Below are 18,577 nucleotides of genomic sequence, written 5' to 3' on the forward strand. Positions count from 1 at the left end.
GGCTTTGGAATGCCTAGAAGCCCTCAAAATTAGCCTTTTTTGAATTGGGCTCAACTTGGGCTCGGTAGGGACACGCCCGTGGCACACGTCCGTGTTCGATTACTTCAGGCCATGCTCGAGCCTGCCAAATTGAGACGGCCATGTGGTCTGCCTGTGTGAGGAGGTCCAGGCTGTGTTGATTTTGTACCTTGGCCCATTTTCTCCGTTTTTGACCTGTTTCTCATTCCTTTCACTCTTCTATGCTCTCCTAAGTATAAAACATGACATTAAAGCATTAGGAGCATCGAATTCACCAATTCTAATGAGAAATCATCTATAAAATGCATTAAACATGGGGTAAAAATATGTATAATTGATGGTTTATCAAATACCCCCACACTTAAGCATTTATTTGTCCTCAAGCAAAATTTTCAACTCATAATCAAAATAAATTCTTCTCAACTTATAATTTCTATCGATAATATCTCAGAATAATCCATATGTAGTCATACATTGAGAATTCAACTAAAAGAACATAAAAGTTTTAAACATTCCAAGTTGAGTATTTAATCATGCAAACATAGGTGTCTCTATGCATCTAAGTAATTACCTTTGATTTAGAATATCATAGAGTTTCACATCCTCAATAAAGATTCACTCAAGTGTTTAAGGACAATAAATGAAGCACTCAATAGTCAATAATGAAAAGTCATTACCGTAGGCTTGCATGAAAATCAAATCTCTACCACTATAATTTAAGATGATACATCAATCAAAAGGTCTTTGGAGGGTTGTAATGAGGCTAGGTTAGGGGGTGTGGTCACAAGCTGAAAGAGAGGGTTAGAATCGATATTGAATTGAAAAATTACCTAACTAGAAAAAGAGTTAATCATTACTTGCGTATAATAGAGCTTCTTCTTAGACTATGGAATTTAACTTTTGAAGCTTACAAACAGAAGATAACTACTATTGTGTATACATTTTTTTTAAGAACAAGTTAAAATAATATAGACTAACTGTTAAGAACAAAACATAGCTAAGCAATCCATTCAACTCAAATCTCGACAAAAATAGGGATTAATTTAGGGGATTTCAACAATAATGGGTTAAGGGTTAATATTGAGGTTAATACAAAGAATGGCTTGTTAAGCTCAAAGGGGGTTTACTAGAGGTTAATCGTGGATGTAGGCTTTTCATGGCATGAGTGGGTTAATCCTAAGTGCCTTAATCATTTTGATATATCAAATCAAATGGTGTGGTCTCGACATGTATAATCAAGCAAGTTTTAGAATAACAATTCAATACTGATGCACTCAAAGCAATAATAAAAGTGAGCATGAAAGGATTAATAAATGCTCAAAAGGCTCAAAAATCTCAAAACAATTATGGCTTTTTGATGTTTAGACTCGTGAATTCCAATTCAAAGTAATACCTAGACTTGGGGAAACAACCTATAATTTTAAATTCTTAAAAATCAACTTATCATGCTTGATTCTCTAATGTCTTAAAGTTTTAAACAATCAATGCATAAATCCCTATGTATTAATTCAAGATATATCAATCAAAAACATAAATCAATTAAAATTTATCCTAAATATGATATGAGAGATTTGCAAGAGAACAAGGCAACCATTCAGGGATTTTTCTGATAATGACATGAATGCCCCCCTTACACTTAAGATGTACATTGCCCTCAATGTACAAAGATATATATTAAAGTATAAGAATAAGAGAGGGGGAGAAGTGGAACTTCCTGTATTAAGAATGGATGTTATTCTTGGATTGGTGAGATCGAGTATTGGAAATAAATCTAGATGTCAAGCATGATTCTGAATGATAAAAAGAGAGTGAAGGGAATAATCTGATAGTAGTCACAAAGATAAGCCGTGTTTAAAAGGGAAAGAAATGAATCTTAAAAACTTAATGGGAGGAAAATAAAAGGATTATTCTGATTCTTCAAATGGCACGGCAGGGGCACATGCCCGTGTGCTCGTGGCTCGGCCGTGTTTGTCACGAATTAAGACGTCGTCACACGACCTTCTAGCACGCCCGTGTGCATAGGGCGTGTGGCTATGTGATCCTGTTACACGATCGTATGTGATGTAGTTTGCTTCTCCTACGATCGTGTAGCTCCACACACGTCCGTGGTATTGCAATAGTGTTGTCCACGGGTGCTAGACGCGGGCGTGTCGCACGCCCGTGTTTATTTGGCAGATTTGACCACGGCCATGTCGCACGACCGTGGCGTTTTATCGCAGCCCGTGTTTGGGGAAATCTTCTACCCTATTTCTGAATGACCATATCGCACGACCATGTTTCCATCCGTGTTTGTCACACGGCCTTAAGCACGACCATGTGCTAGTCCGTGTGGAGTTGGGAATGTGTGCTTTAAGTACTCTGTTAGTGACCTAAATGTTTAAAACTTGAAATTTAAATAATTTAAAACCGTTAGTATTCGAGTTGCCTCCTGAGAAGCACTTATTTATAGTCTAAGCTCGACTTACCTCTATAGTGAATGGTCATGGTGGTTTGAGTAGTTCATACTCCTTATTCCTGCTATCAATCTCATCAAAATAAGGTTTTAATCGGGTGTTGTTTACCTTAAAAGTGCCGAACTTGGGATGACTCACCTCCACTGTACTGAATGGAAAAATACTGAGTACTATAAGAGGGATTTCCTCATTCGGTATAGTAGTGACAATGTAGGGATCTGCGACATCTAATAAGACCTTATCACCAACCTTAAGTTGATTTGGAGAGGTATCGGGCTCGTTTTGGTGTAGTTTCGGTTTGTCGGGTGTTCTTGGTTTGTGTGTCCACCATTCATTGAGTTCCTCAATTTGTAATCTTCGATCTTCATGAACAGGTCCTCTACTGGTGCTTGAGAACGACTCGTGTGCTTCTTTCAGACTTATTTTCTGCAAAATAGGTTGCACCATATTGTTAGTTTTTGTAGAATGGTTTAAACACCTTCAATTCCTAATGTGTTTCCAAAATTGCGAGCTTGAAGGGTGATTATTTTGTCTCCCACCCGGAGTGTGAGTTCATCTGTGCCAACATCAATGATGGTTTTAGCAGTTGCTAAAAAGGGCCTTCCTAGAATTAAGGGAGTGTTGCTATCCTCTTCTATGTCTAGAACAATAAAGTCAACGAGAAATATAAATTTATCGATTTTAACTAGCACATCTTCAATAATACCTCTAGGGAATCTTATAGTTTTATTTGCTAATTGAATGCTCATTCTAGTCTATTTGGGTTTCCCGAGACCTAGTTGCTTAAACATTTTGTAAGGCATGACGTTGATACTAGCCCCTAGATCAGCTAATGCATGATTAACATTTAAACTACCAATTAAGCAAGGAATAGTAAAGCTCCCTGGGTCTTTTAGTTTGTTAGGTAGTTTTTTTTGGAGAATGGCCGTGCAAACCGCGTTCAGCTCCACATGCGATGCCTCGTCCAACTTCCGCTTATTTGCTAAAAGCTCCTTTAAAAATTTTCATTGCGTTTGGCATCTGCGATAGAGCTTCAATAAACGGTAAGTTAATATGTAATTTTTTTAAGAGTTTAAGGAATTTACCAAATTGTTCATCTGAGCGGTCTTTCCTTGTCGCGTTGGGGTATGACACATGAGGTTTATATTCGACAGTCACTGGTTTGCTTGTATTTTGATCTACCTTACCTTGACCTTTGCTTACCACAGTTTCTTGCCTCGGTTCTGGTTCAGGCTTAACGACTCCTTTGTCATCTTGAATATTAATTGCATTGAGTTGTTCCCTTGGGTTAGGTTCGGTAGTACTTGGCAAACTACCTTGTAGTCGTTCAGAGATTAGTTTGGAAAGTTGGCCTATCTGAGTTTCGAGGCTTTGGATCGACACTTGTTGATTTTTAAGTGCTGTCTTGGTGTTCTGAAAACGTGTTTCTGACACTGATATAAAATTTGAGAGCATCTCTTCAAGGTTTGACTTCTTTTCCTGTTGGTAGGGTGGTTGTTGGTAGCCTGGAGGATGTTGTGGTCTTTGATTTCCTTGACCGCCCCACGAGAAATTGGGGTGGTTCCTCCAACCTGCATTATAAGTGTTACTATATTGATTGTTTTGAGGTCGAGGATTATTACCCATGTTGTTTACGCTCGTTATCCATGCTGTGGCCATAAGGCTAGTATTCTGAATGGTTTGTTCCACTGCTACTTGCTTCGCACTGCATTATTAGGTGAACCTGTGAAGAACTAAGAAAACCATCAATCTTTTTTTTCAAGAGTTCTACCTAATTAGACAGCATGGTGATCGAATCGACATTATAAACACCGACTATTTTCGTTGGCTTTGTCGTCATGCCTTGCCACTGATAGTTATTCAGTGACATCTCCTCTATAAACTCATAGGCACGTTCCGGTATTTTATTGTTGATGGTTTCGCCCGCCGCTGCGTCAACCATTTGCCAAGTCGAAGGATTCAAACCATCGTGAAATGTTTGTACTTGGAGCCAAAGCGGTAACCCATGGTGAGGGCACCTTCTCAGTAAGTCCTTGTATCTATCCCATGCATCGTAGAGGGTTTCTAAATCCATATGCACAAAAGAAGAGATATCATTACGTAATTTAGCCGTTTTAGCCGGCAAAAAATATTTTAGTAAGAATTTTTTGATCATTTGTTCCCAAGTAGTAATTGACCCCCGTGGTAACGAGTTTAACCACTGTTTAGCTTTGTTCCTCAATGAAAAGGGAAACAACCGAAGACGTATGACATCATCAGAAACACCATTAATTTTAAATGTATCGCATAGTTCTAAGAAGTTGGCTAAATGAGCGTTGCGATCCTCATCCTGCAAGCCATCAAACTGAACAAATTGTTGTATCATTTGAATAGTGTTAGGTTTTAATTCAAAAGTATTTGCAGCTACAGCAGGTTTAACTATGCTTGATTCAGTTCCTGTTAAAGAAGGTTTAGTATAATCATACATAGTGCGTGGAGCAGGATTTTGATTAACCACAATTGCAGAAGGTAGCTGATTGCCTTGGTTTTTAGCCATCTCTTCAGTTGGGGGTTGAGTATCGTCTTCTTGCTCGTTCTCCGTGTATCTTAAGCTGCGCCTTATTTCTCTTTGGTTTCTATGAACTGTACAATCGATTTCTTCGTCAAAAAGTAATGGTCCCAACGGGTTTCTTCTAGTCATAAACTACAATAACCTGCCAAGAGAAAGAGTAGGTTAATAAATAATAATAAAATTAAATTAAATTGCAAGAAATATAAATGGATAAAGTAATAAAAATTGAGCGTTCCTAATATCTTAGTTCCTCGGCAACAGCGCCAAAAACTTGATAGCGTTATTTCGTGATAGGTTTTAAATATTTATAATTACTCATTATTAAACTAACTATTATCGCGATGTAGGCAAGTGTACCTATCGAACAGTAGTATAGTTTTAGCAAGACTGGATTGTCGAACTCAAAGGAATTAAAAGTACTAGTAATGACTGTCTTTTTATTATCTAGCCTAAGAATAAAGATGTTTTGTTTTAATTAACTAATTATCTAAACTAAAAACGCACAGAGAAAAAAATTGGGGAATTGCTTTCGGGAAAAATCGATTAACTTAAGACAATACCTAAGGAAAAATCCACCTAGACTTTGCTTGTTATTCTGAATCTGAATCGGACGATTTATTCATTCAACTTGTTCCGTAGATATCTCTAAGTTATGTTATTATCCCTATTCAAGACTAATAACGTCTAATCCCTAGATTGAATAACTGAGACTTTTCTCTAATTAACACTCTAGGGTTGCATTAACTCGATCTATGGATCCCCTTATTAGGTTTCACCCTAATCTGGAAAAATCTTGTCACCCTATGTCTAGGCGCGCAATCAACTTCGCTTAATTATGACAAATGTACTCTTAGACAGGGTCTATTCCTCCTCTGAATAAGAGCATGTCTTGAATTAGTATCCTGGGATATCAAAACAAGAATTAAGAACAAGTTAAATATTTATCATACGATGCAGAAAATAATAACAAGATTCGTCTTAGGTTTTATTCCCCTTAGGTATTTAGGGGTTTTAGTTCATAACTAAATAAGAAAACATCTCAGAAGAATAAAGAATACAAAACATAAAGAAAACCCAAAACTCCTGAAGGGAAATTGAGGAGAAATCTTCAGTCTTGATGATGAATCCGGCTTCTGAGATGGATCAATCGGCTTCCTAAGAGTAATTCCTTACTCCTTATTCTCCGTCTCCCTTTTCTTCCTTCTCTAGGGTGTATTTATAGGCTTTGGAATGCCTAGAAGCCCTCAAAATTAGCCTTTTCCGAATTGGACTCAACTTGGGATCGGCAGGGACACGCCCGTGTTCGATTACTTCAGACCGTGCTCGAGCCTGCCAAATTGACACGGCTGTGTGGTCTGCCAGTGTGAGGAGGTCTAGGCCATGTTGATTTTGTACCTTGGCCCATTTTCTCCGTTTTGGGCCCGTTTCTCATTCCTTTCGCTCTCCTATGCTTTCCTAAGTATAAAACATGAAATTAAAGCATTAGGAGCATCGAATTCACCAATTCTAATGAGAAATCATCCATAAAATGCATTAAATATGGGGTAAAAATATGTATAATTGATGGTTTATCAGCCGTGCTGCATAAGTCAGTATACCCTACAGTTTTGGCACAGCTTAGCACATGGCCTAGTGCACGGGCGTGTATGGCCATTTCGAAAGGGAACATTGGCTAGACACATGGGCGCGTGGTTGGCCGTGTGACCCAACTCAGTATGTATGCTCTGTTTTCACATAGCCTGGGACATGGGCGTTTCTAGAGCCGTGTAAGGCACACGACCTGTACACACGGGCGTATGACCCCTATATGGATGAAAATTTTTTAAGTTTTTCTAAAATTTTTGTATGTTATTGGTTAGTCCCGAACCACTTCTAAAGCATGTTTAAGGCCTCATAGACCTTTATAAGAGACAATATGATTGTATTGAATGATTTATGAGAATGAATGGTTTTTTGATAAATGTATGCTGTATGTTGAAAATTGATTGGTAATACCTCGTAATCCTACTCCGGCGACAGATACGGGTTAGGGGTGTTACATTTAATTGGTATCAGTGCTACAGTTTAGTCGATTCTAGGATTAACATAGCGTGTGTGAGAGTCTATATATACATGCCATATATACTCTACAATAGTGTGATGATTCTTGACAACTTAAACTATGTTTTCGTATAGTAATGTATCTCGAACGAGCTATAGCTGATGACATAGAGAGTAATGCGTCCGCTCCCACTCAAGGGACGACGCCATCTGATTCTAGGCTTGTAACGAGTAGCCCCGAGGGATAGGCTAAACAAGCCTTTTTTCGAATGATGAATGAGTGGTTCACACAATATATCCGGATGAATCTGGCTGCTTAACAACCTCCACCCTCACCTATTCCTCAACAAACCTCTGTTGTTTCTAGAGTTGTAGATCCGATACGGTTGAACAAGCCGCCAGTAGATAAGATTCGTAAATATAGGGCTGAAGAGTTTCGGGCTACTATTGATGATGATATTGAAAAAGTCAAGTTCTGGCTCGAAAATCGATTCGAGTATTCAATGAATTGTCTTGTACTTCTAATGAATGTATTAAATATGTTGTATCTTTGCTGAGAGACACTGCATATCAGTGGTGGAATACCTTGGTTTCTGTAGTACCGAGAGAATGCGTGACCTGGGAATTCTTTCAGATGGAGTTCTGAAAGAAATACATCAGTCAAAGGTTTCTTGATCAAAAGCACAAAGAGTTTCTGGAATTAAAATAGGGTCGAATGACTGTTATCGAGTATGAAAGAGAATTCGTATGGTTAAGCAAGTATGCTTAAGAGTATGTGTCTATTGAGGAGATTATGTGCAAGCGGTTTGTTAACGGGTTGAACGAAGATATAAAACTACTAGTCAGAATTCTAAAGTTGAAAGAATTTGTCATTTTGGTTGAAAGGGCTTGTAAAGCCGAAGAACTAGCAAAGAAAAGAGAAAAGCAAATTTTGAAGCTAGAGATTCGAGAAAAAGATCGATGAACAAGCCGTATCAATCTTCATAAAAGAAATCCAGAGATTCATACACTCGCCCAAATGTTTCAAATGAATATTCGAACAGAGATTGTAGAAAACAATATTCAGGTTCTAAAGCTCAAGCTACATCAGTATCGAGTGTTGGCAGTATGCGAGACAACAAACCCGAGTGTTAGCAGAGTGGGAGACGACATTTTGGGGAATGCTGGAATAAAAATATTAAAGCTTGTTACAAATGTGGTTCGTTAGATCACTTTATCCGAGATTGCCCCGAGTTAGATAAGAAAGATAAAGTTCAGAATTTGAGATCAAGTAACACGTCGAATAGAGGTAGACCACCTAGAACTGCCGGAAATGTAAGGCAACAAAAGATTCGACTATTAGATCCGAGGCCAGAGCACCTGCTAGAGCTTACGCTATTCGCTCTCGCAAAGAAGCATCATCTCCAGATTTTATCACCAGTGCTTTCACTCTTTATGATACTAATGTGATTGCATTGATAAATCCAGGATCAACTCATTCTTATATATGTATGAACTTAGTATCTAGTAAGACTTTGCCTGTAGAGTCTACTAAATTTGTGATTAGAGTATTGAACCCCTTAGGCAAATGTGTTTTGGTTGACAAAGTCTGCAAGAATTGTCTGTTAATGAATCGAGGTTTCTGTTTTCCAGCTAATCTGATGTTGTTGCCATTCAATAAATTTGATGTGATTTTGGGTATGGATTGGTTAACGATGCATGATGCTATTGTAGATTGCAGACGACAGATAATTGAACTGAAATGTCAGAATAATGAAACTATTAGAATTGAATCTGATGATTTGAATAGTTTGCCAGTTGTGATTTCATCTATGTTAAATCAGAGATTTGTGAGAAAAGGGTGTGAAGCTTATCTTACTTATGTACTTGATACGAAAGTGAAAGAAACAAAGATTGAATCAGTACCAGTTGTGTGTAAGTATTCAGATATATTCCCTAAAGAGTTACCATGTGGTCAGGTTATGTGGTTCACACGGCCATGTGGCACGCCCATGTCTAAGCCGTGTGGACATTCGAAATAAGGCACATGGCCGTGTCTCAGCTTGTGTCTGTACCCCTTTAATTATCTGACTTGGATCACACGACCAAGTCGCATGCCCGTTTGCTAGGTTATGTATAGGTGTAGGGGTTACATGGCCAAGCCACATGCTCGTGTGCCAGGTTATGTGAAAAATCCTGAGTATTCTGTTTTAGAATTTAACAATGCAGGGGACACACGGTCAAAACATATGCCCATGTGCTAAGGAAAGGTTAGAATCAAGATTGAATTGAAAAAAAAACCCAATCAGATATATTAAGTCATTACTATGAATAGGACTACAAAAATATCTAGTGAATGAATGCATGCGGGTTTGATAAGTATGAAATATGGTGTGAGTAAGCATGAAATCTATGGAAATAAGAAAAATGGATGAATGTAGCAAAATGTATTGACTAACATGGCAAATTTCTTAACAAAGAGTATAAGTATTCTATCATTATAACTATGATTAATTACTCAAAATAAAACAAAATATCATGAAATAAGTAAAAGAATGAAGAGAATAGAGGGGAAAAAAAGTGAACAAACGCAAGAGGGAGGAGCTTTGGGTCGTCGAAGGTGGTGCTGTAGTCGGCGTACGGGCGTGGCAGGTAGGGCATGTGAAGTTGCAGTGGCTAGGGTTAGGGATTTTGGGGAAGGGGGTGATGAATAGTAGGGGGTATATATAGATTTTGGGGCACACGGCCGTGGGGCTCGCCCGTGTGCCCTAATTTTTGCCCACGTATTTTGCGATTTTTTAAATTTAGGCATGTTTGGCATTCGGCCCATGCCCGTGCTCCTTGGTCGTGTAGGTGCACGTGGCCGTGTCGCACGGCCGTGTTCTGCTTCGTTCGCTTCTCCCACGCTCGTGTATAGATGTCCACGCTTGTGGTATTTTATCAGTTTTGAGCACGATTGATGGGCACGAGCGTCAATTTTTCTATTCAAAAGTTCTGCTTGATTAGAGAGCATGGTGATCGAATCGACGTTAAAAATGCTGGCTGTTTTTGTTGGTTTTGTCCTCATGACTTGTCACTGATAATTATTCAGTAACATCTCTTCTATAAATTCATAAGCATCCTCAGGTGTCTTATTATTGATAGTTCCTCCAGCAGTTGCATCAATCATCTGTCTAGTTGAAGGATTCAGGCCATTGTGAAATGTTTGAACTTGTGGCCAGAGTGGTAACCCAAGGTGAGGGCACCTTCGCAAAAGGTCCTTGTATCTCTACCATGCATCATAGAGTGTTTCTAAATCCATCTGCACAAAAGAGGAGATATCATTACGTAATTTGGCTGTTTTAGCCGGTGAAAAATATTTTAATAAAAAATTTTCGGTCATTTGTTCCTAAGTAGTGATTGACCCTTGTGGTAACGAGTTCAACCACTATTTAACTTTGTTCCTCAATGAAAAAGGGAATAACCGAAGGCGAATGGTATCATCAGAAACACCATTGATTTTAAAAGTGTCGCAAAACTCTAAGAAATTTGCCAAATGAGAATTTGGGTCCTCGTCCTGCAAACCATCAAACTGAACAAACTTTTGGATCATTTGATTGGTTTTAGGTTTCAGTTTAAAATTATTTGTAGCAACAGCAGGCCTAACTATGCTTGATTTAGTTCCTCTTAAAGAAGGTTTAGCAAAATCATACATAGTATGCGGAGCAGGATCCTGATTTACTGGATCAGCAACAATCGTAGGAGGTAGCGGATTTTCCTGGTTTTCAGCCATCTCCTTGGTTGTGGTTGAAGTATCGTCCTCTTGCTCTTCCTCTGTGTATCTTAAGTTTCACCTTATTTCTCTTTGATTTTTGTGAACTGTACGATCGATCTCACTATCAAACAGTAATGGTCCCGACGGGTTTCTTCTAGTCATACACTTTAAAAACCTGCCAGGAGCGAATAAAAGAAAAAATTAAAAAAGAAAATAAAAATTTAAATTGAAAATAAAGTAAAATGGCTAAAGTAATAAAAATCGAGTGATCCTAATATCTTAGCTCCCCAGAAACGGCGCCAAAAACTTGATACGTGATATTCGTGATAGGTTTTAAAAATTTATAATTAATCGTTCTTGAAACTAACTATTATCAAGATGAAGGCAAGTGTACCTATCGAACAGTATTATAGTTTTAGCAAGATCGAATTGTCGAACCCAAAGGAACCAAGAGTACTAGTAATTACTTTCTTTTTATTATCTAGCCTAAAAATTAAGGGATTTGGTTATCTAAACTAATTAACTAAACTAAGAGTGCACAGAGAGAAATTGGGGAAAAGATTTTGGAAAAACTCGATTGATTAAGACAATACCCAAGGAAAAAATCAACCTAGACTTCACTTGTTATTTGACTCTGAATCAGACGATTTATTCATTTGACTTGATCCATAGAAATCCCTAAGTTCTATTATTATCTCTCTCGAGACTAATAACGTCTAACCCTAGGTTGATTAATTGAAATCTCTTTCTAATTAATACCCTAGTGTTGCATTAACTCGATTTATGGATCCCCTTATTAGGTTTCACCCTAATCCGGCAAAATCTTGTCACCCTATCTCTAGGCATACAATCAACTTCGATTAATTATGACAAATTTACTCTTAGACAGGGACTTTTTCTCCTCTGAATAAGCGCATTAACTTGAATCAATATCCTGGAATATTAAAACAAGAATTAAGATCACATAATTAATAACAAGTCAAATATTTATCATACAATTCAGATAATAATAACAAGATCCGTCTTAGGTTTCATTCCCATTAGGTATTTTGTGGTTTTAGTTCATAATTATAAAAGAAAACATCTTATAAGAATAATGAATACAAAACATAAAGAAAACACAAAACCCCTAAATGGAAATTGAAGGGAGATCTTCAGTCTTGACGATGAAACCGGCTTCTGAGATGGATCAATCGGCTTCCTTTGAGTAATTGCTTGCCTCCTACTCTGTGTGTCTGTTCTAAGTGCCTCCTCAAGTGTTTAAATAGGCTTTAGAATGCCTAAGAGCCCTCAAAAATGGCATTTTCCGAATAGGACTATACTTGGGCTTGACAGGGACACGCTCGTGTGTGATTGCTCCAGCCCGTGGTCAAGGCTGTTAAATAGGCACTGGTGTATAGTCTATCTGTGTAAGTCATGCTTCGATCTTGCCAAATGGACACGGCCGTGTGGCTTACCCGTGTGAGGAAGTCCAGGTCGTGTTGATTTCCCATGTGGGTCCATTTTCTCCGTTTTCGGCCCGTTTCTCGCTCTTTTTACTCTCCTATGCTCACCTAAGTATAAAACATGAAATTAAAGAATTAGAAGCATCGAATTCACCAAATCTAAGGAGAAACCATCCATAAATGTGCTAAGCATAGGATAAAAAATATGTATAAATTACGGTTTATCAACCACAACCAATACAGGAACCCTGTATCCATCGAATTTCATTTATTCAAACGGGACTTAATACTTGTCAGTCATCGTCAGATATGTGATTAATTTTATATACATGGTAATAATACAATCATATACGTATAATTCAATTCAAACATATAAATATACAATTTACTTACATGAACTTACCTCGCAATGTTCGTGAACTTGTACTCTACTAATCCGTTACTTTTCTTTACCTCGATCTAGCTCCGTATTTCGTCTATCTGGATCTATACGATTAAATTTAGCTCAATTTAATTCGATTCATATTTAATTCAATTCAATTTACATCTTAAAAAATTACCATTTTGCCCCTATACTTTTAATTAATGACGATTTTATCCCTAGGCTTGGAAAAAATGGAATTCATGCAATTTAACCTTTATTCCAAGCCAAACCAATTTTTACATATATCATTTGCACCCTATGTAATTCATAAAATTCAGAATATAAATTTTACATCTTTACAATTTAGTACCTAAATCACAATTTCATCAAAATTCACTTTACAAAAGTTTATCTATCAAAAACCTTTCATTTTCTACCATAAATTTCATAATTCATACATATTCATTCATGGAAAAACTTTAATACTTTGATAACTTTACAAATTAATCCCCGAGATAGCTAGATTAAGCTATTACGATCTCAAAAAAATAAAAATGACTAAAAACGAGACAAGATTACTTACCCAATTAAGCCAAATAAGCTTGGTTGAATTATTTTCTCTTAGCTAGGGTTTCCATGTAAAATAATTTGGGAAATATGATGAAAAAGATGATATTTTGTTATTTAATTATTGATCATCTTTTATTATTTCCGCTTTCCAATTTAGTCCTTTTATTTTTCTAATTTTTAATGGATGACTAAGCATACTTATTTACTAACTTCTCTAAATGGTCTATTTTCCATGTAAGGACCTCTAATTTTGAATTCCATAGCTATTTGATCCCTTTAGCTATTAGAATCCAACTTTTGCACTTTATGCAAATTGGTCCTTTATCAAATTAGACATGTAATCGATAAAATTTTCTTAACTAAATTTTTATAAGACATTCCTATCATAATGCAGACCATGCAATAATAGTAAATAAGTTTCCTTACGAACTCAAATTTGTGGTCTTGAAACCACCATTCCGATTTCACTAAAAACAGACTATTACATTGTATGGTTTAAATTTCTATCTTATGCTTGTATATGAACCTTTCAATTCCAGTTAAATATGTAAATAGATTTACGAAATTTGTTGGACATATTATAATTATAAGAGATATATTTTAGCAAAAAGTCGTTTCATATATTATGTTTTAATAGTGAAACCTTACGGAATTATTATTTGATTATTCAATTCTATCACTTATTTTATTGGTATGAATTCGTGAAAGGTTGGTCGTTCAACCATTTGGGTGTTGCAAGTATTTTATGCCTATATATAACTTTAATCAATTTTACGAATTACATAATTTTAGCAAAGTTGTTCACTTGAGTGGCAATCACTAAATTATTTATATCTTGGTCTATAGTATTCCAAATTAAGATATGCTTGTTTTTTTTGTTTTTTTTTTTTTTGAAACTAGACTTAATGGCCTTTTTACCATAAAAATTTTAGAATTTCAACTTAAGTAAATTAATACAATAAATTGTTTTAATTTTCCCTTATTCTGCTGCTAGGAAGCTTTGAATCTTCTCCACTAAAAATCATTTATCTTTTAGTACGAGACTTGTATAATTTTCCATTTGTTTCCCTTAAAAATAAACTTTTCAATATTTCAAGCATATAAATTTCATCTCCTAAAATCTTTTTTTTTTACAATTTGTAATAATTTTTCAAAGTCAAAATAGGGGAACCAGAAATCATTCTAACATTGTCTCAAAAAAATTCATATATCTTATAATCTATAATTCTATTACTGGCACATTTTTTTTTATGCAAAACTGCTACTGTCCAAAACTGTTTTAATGAATATATTCACTTATTATGTTGTATATCACTCACATCAATACTTAACATCTATTTTACTTACCAATTGTTAAATTATTATCCAAGATCACTTAATTATGTCTATCATCACACCTAAATTTTATTTAATTTAATCCTTGAAGCTCACATATCATGAACATATAGTTTTATCATAACTACTCATACACAAATTATATTACTATTTATGAATTATAATTTATAATATATTTTCCATTTCTACTACTTAAATAAAATTTACATATTTAACACTGAAATTATTACATATCAATGAAATTAAAATGAACACTTACATCTTTTTATTGAACTTCTATTTCTTTCTCACTTTTATCACTCTCATGCATTTTCTTTCAACTTTCATCACTTCTAATTTCTCATTTCTTGCTATAATATGGTCATCTAACTCTATAGTATCTATACAACACTTCTCCTTTTGGGTGGCTTTTGAAATTTTCAAGGAATTTGGGAGAAAAATGGGGTTTTATGGTAAGGGATCAAATTGTAAAGAAATAAGAATCCATTTGCACATATATCATATATATGAGTGACGTTTGAAGCATGAAGACTTTTCTTTATGTTTCCATGCAAATATCTTACAATAAAATATTACAATTTAATACAAAATATCTTATAATAAAATAATAAAAAAATATTCAACCAATCATATTTCAACATTTTTCTTCTTTAGTTATCATACCATATAACTATCCATTTTAGGTAATGATCATTTTACCCTTCATGTTTCTTCAAAGTTCCATCATTGAATCACTTCTCACTTTTGGTTGTGATTTAGTCTCTCATATTTTTCTACTTATTCAACTTGGTCTTGTACATCAATTTCATGTCATAAGAAGTTGGGTTATTTTCTCTTTCAGTCCTTCAATTTTTCTCAGGTTTATACTTCAATCCCTCAAATTTTGAATAATTATACTTGAACCTTTATCTTTTTGTATCTTTACGATTTAATCCTTATTTTATTTTAGTATACCACAAAATACTTCTCAAATTTATTACTAGATTTTTAATACAATGATTTTAGGGGTGTTACATGTATATATATAATTGTATAGACCCGAAACTCGAGAAAAGTGGAGCTAATAGAGCAGAAGCTAAAATTACAGAATAGGCTCTGAGAAATCTACTCGTTTTTTGTTTTGAAAGGCAAGTTCTTATGAAATTTACCACCCTTTCTTATTTAATAAGTTTGCTCATGTTATTTCCATTTTTATATATGTTTGAACATAATTTGAAATTTTGGTGGTAACTGGCATACATGGCTAGAAAATGAGATTAAATTGCAATGAATTAAGAGGAGTAATTGATGTTATATTCATTGATTGTAATTAGAAGAATAAGAAAGATCTTGAAATGTATCATTCATTATATGTGTAAATTATGTTCAGATTCAATCGACTAAATTCAAGAATTGATATGTGATGGTTACAAGTTATAAATTTACAAATGTGAATGATAAATGCCTATATGGACTTAGGAAAAGATTAGGATATTGGCGTGCCAATAGGGTCATATGCGCGCTTTTGTACAAGATAGATGATAATATGGAGATTTTGACAAGTTATTTTGGGATCCTACATCTATTGTGAATCATCAAGTATTCATTATCTGTCACATCCAAAAAATCGGGTTAGAAGAAAATGGGTTCGTGAAACCAATGGCGGTCACACCTTGATTTTTGAGTTAAGATTGCGAAAATTTTATCAAGTGAGTTAATTTGGTTCAGTGGTGAAGTGTTGTGCTTATGTGTGAGAGGTTTTAGGTTCGGATCCTTTTCCTTGAATTTTGTTCTATTTTTGCCTAAACCCTTATCTTTGAACTTGTAGCTTCAATAATATTTCTACGCAAGTTATGATAGAATGAGCTTGTTGGTTTAGTGGTAAGGTGTTAGCCTACCTAGAGGTCTTGTGTTTGAAACTATGTGTGTGCAAAGTGGGAAAATTATTTTTGTTTTGAATTTTGGAGGACCTGATAGGTGTGGGTAATGGGTAGTTTTGTTTAATTTAAAAAATATATATTTTCCCCTAATTATTTCACCACTTCTACCATCCATTTCTCCCACCTTCCCCATTTCTCTTTCTTTTCCACTTGTCTACTTACAGAATTTTCTCTAATGTGTTTCTCTTATATTCTCTTTTGATCTTTCTTTTGTTTTCAACCCTGTTGTCCTTCTTTTTGGATCGTTTCAACTCCGTGTTGCTGCCATTTTTGGTAAGTATAACTGGTTTATCTTTTACTAAGATTGTGATATCGTTTTGTTTCTTATGGTGGTAAGGGGGAAAGTGTTAGTTAACTAATTAGTATCGATTTTTGATTTATTTTATGATTTCAATAGGTGATAGTTGTGGAACGAGTGATTAGTCATTTTTGGGTCGTTACTTCAATTTAAGGGGCTAGAAGTGTGCTGTAGCGTCTCGTATCAAAATCGATCAAGTGTGTACAACAGAAAACTTGAAAAATAATGAATGGCAAAATGTCGAAATCTGCACAGTTGATGTCACACGACCGTGTGGCAGACCATGTGAACATACGGTCGTGTGTTAAGTCGTGGGCTATCTGGGCCGTGTGAGTCACACGGACATGTGTTAGATTGTGTCCTAGGCTCTATGGACCATATGGGCTGAGCCATTTAGGCCATGTGGGCTCATTTTTTGAAAAATTTCACTTAGGCCTGTTTGACTTTTAAATTAGTAATTTGATCTTATGTGGGGTCTATTTAGCTTAAATATGATTCTAAAATATAAAATATGATATTTTGAGAATGTACGTGATAGGGATAAGGTATGTGTTATAATTGCAAGTATGTTAAAAATGTGAAATTTGTATACGATCTGTAGTTTGATAATTCTAGTTATATGTTCTAATGTGAAAAGCATGTATGGCACGCGTGCATATTGTTTTTGTTAGTATTTGAATGAGTATTGGGGTGGGATATGATATGTGATGGAGGAAGTGTGATTCTGAAGTATTACTACATATTTGGTGGTGTATTCGCAATATTAGTTATGGCAGCTTGACTGCAATTATAGTGGCTTGACCACATATATTTAATTATGGCAGATTATAACAATATTTTTGTTTGGAAGCTTTGCTGCACTTATATGAGTGGCATACCACCATGGCCAGATGTGGTTGGATGAATGGACTCTTGTATCTTAACTGGTGTGATTGGTTGGATGGAGTTGGTGTATGGCAGACGAGGGTAGGATCTATATCTGCATTTGTTCTCGTATATATGATATATGTGTTCCTAAAAACTTGACATTATGGTATGATATATGATAATGAAAAATGACATTTCGATCTGAAATATGTTTCGAAAATATGACTTTATGATCTAATATATGTTTTTGGCAATTCAACATTATGATATGATATTTGTACATTACAAGTAAAATTTTGTGATCACATTTACATATGTTCTTGTTAAATAAAAATTTTGCTTGTGGGCCAAGTCACAAACTGGGCTTCTAGCTCACTCGTTTGTTTAATACATTTCAGGTGATCTTCGGACTTAGGACCGGACGACATGCGGGAGCTCGGATTGAGTTTTTTTGATTAAGTAAATAAATTGATTTATGATTAGTTTATTTCTAAACTTTTGGTTTGTAAACTTTTTTGGATTTTTATGGTTTTTGCTCGTTTTCATTAGATTTTGGTAATTTTAATGTAAAACGACAATAACACGTGATTTATCAGAGTAAAAATTGATTTTCAAAATTAAAATTGGAAAAAAGAAAAATCCGTTGCTACATGACTAGGTGGTTTTACTGTGAAGTAAAAGTTTTGAAGTACATGTTTTTCTAAATGTGTAAGAGCTTGGACATATTTATATTTATGAAACTCATACTGACATTAGAATTTTGCAAACGAGATTAGGTTAAGAGTTTTCTATAAATTAAATAAGTTTTGTGTGTAATTTTCAAAATAACATATAAATTTTTTGCTAAAAGTAAATATTTTCAAAATTTACGATTTCTAAAGATGGATTAGAACTTTTAGGTTTTTACACAAAGTAATGTAATTTCTTTAGATTCAGCCATGTCTAGGCCGGGTTTGGGGTGTTACATTTATCTCTATAGAGACA

At 35.2% G+C, this 18,577-nt stretch overlaps 2 non-coding genes across 2 annotated transcripts; both read left to right on the forward strand.

The window, feature by feature from the left end:
* Positions 1–4,471: 4,471 nt before the first annotated feature.
* Positions 4,472–4,578, forward strand: LOC128280104 (small nucleolar RNA R71). Its single transcript, XR_008270286.1, has one exon. It is a non-coding gene; the product is annotated as a small nucleolar RNA R71 (small nucleolar RNA).
* A 5,690-nt stretch (positions 4,579–10,268) lies between these two features.
* Positions 10,269–10,375, forward strand: LOC128279783 (small nucleolar RNA R71). Its single transcript, XR_008269978.1, has one exon. It is a non-coding gene; the product is annotated as a small nucleolar RNA R71 (small nucleolar RNA).
* The last annotated feature ends 8,202 nt before the right edge of the window (positions 10,376–18,577 follow it).

The sequence above is a fragment of the Gossypium arboreum genome, chromosome 8, assembly GCF_025698485.1.
Source record: "Gossypium arboreum isolate Shixiya-1 chromosome 8, ASM2569848v2, whole genome shotgun sequence".
Lineage (NCBI taxonomy): Eukaryota > Viridiplantae > Streptophyta > Magnoliopsida > Malvales > Malvaceae > Gossypium > Gossypium arboreum.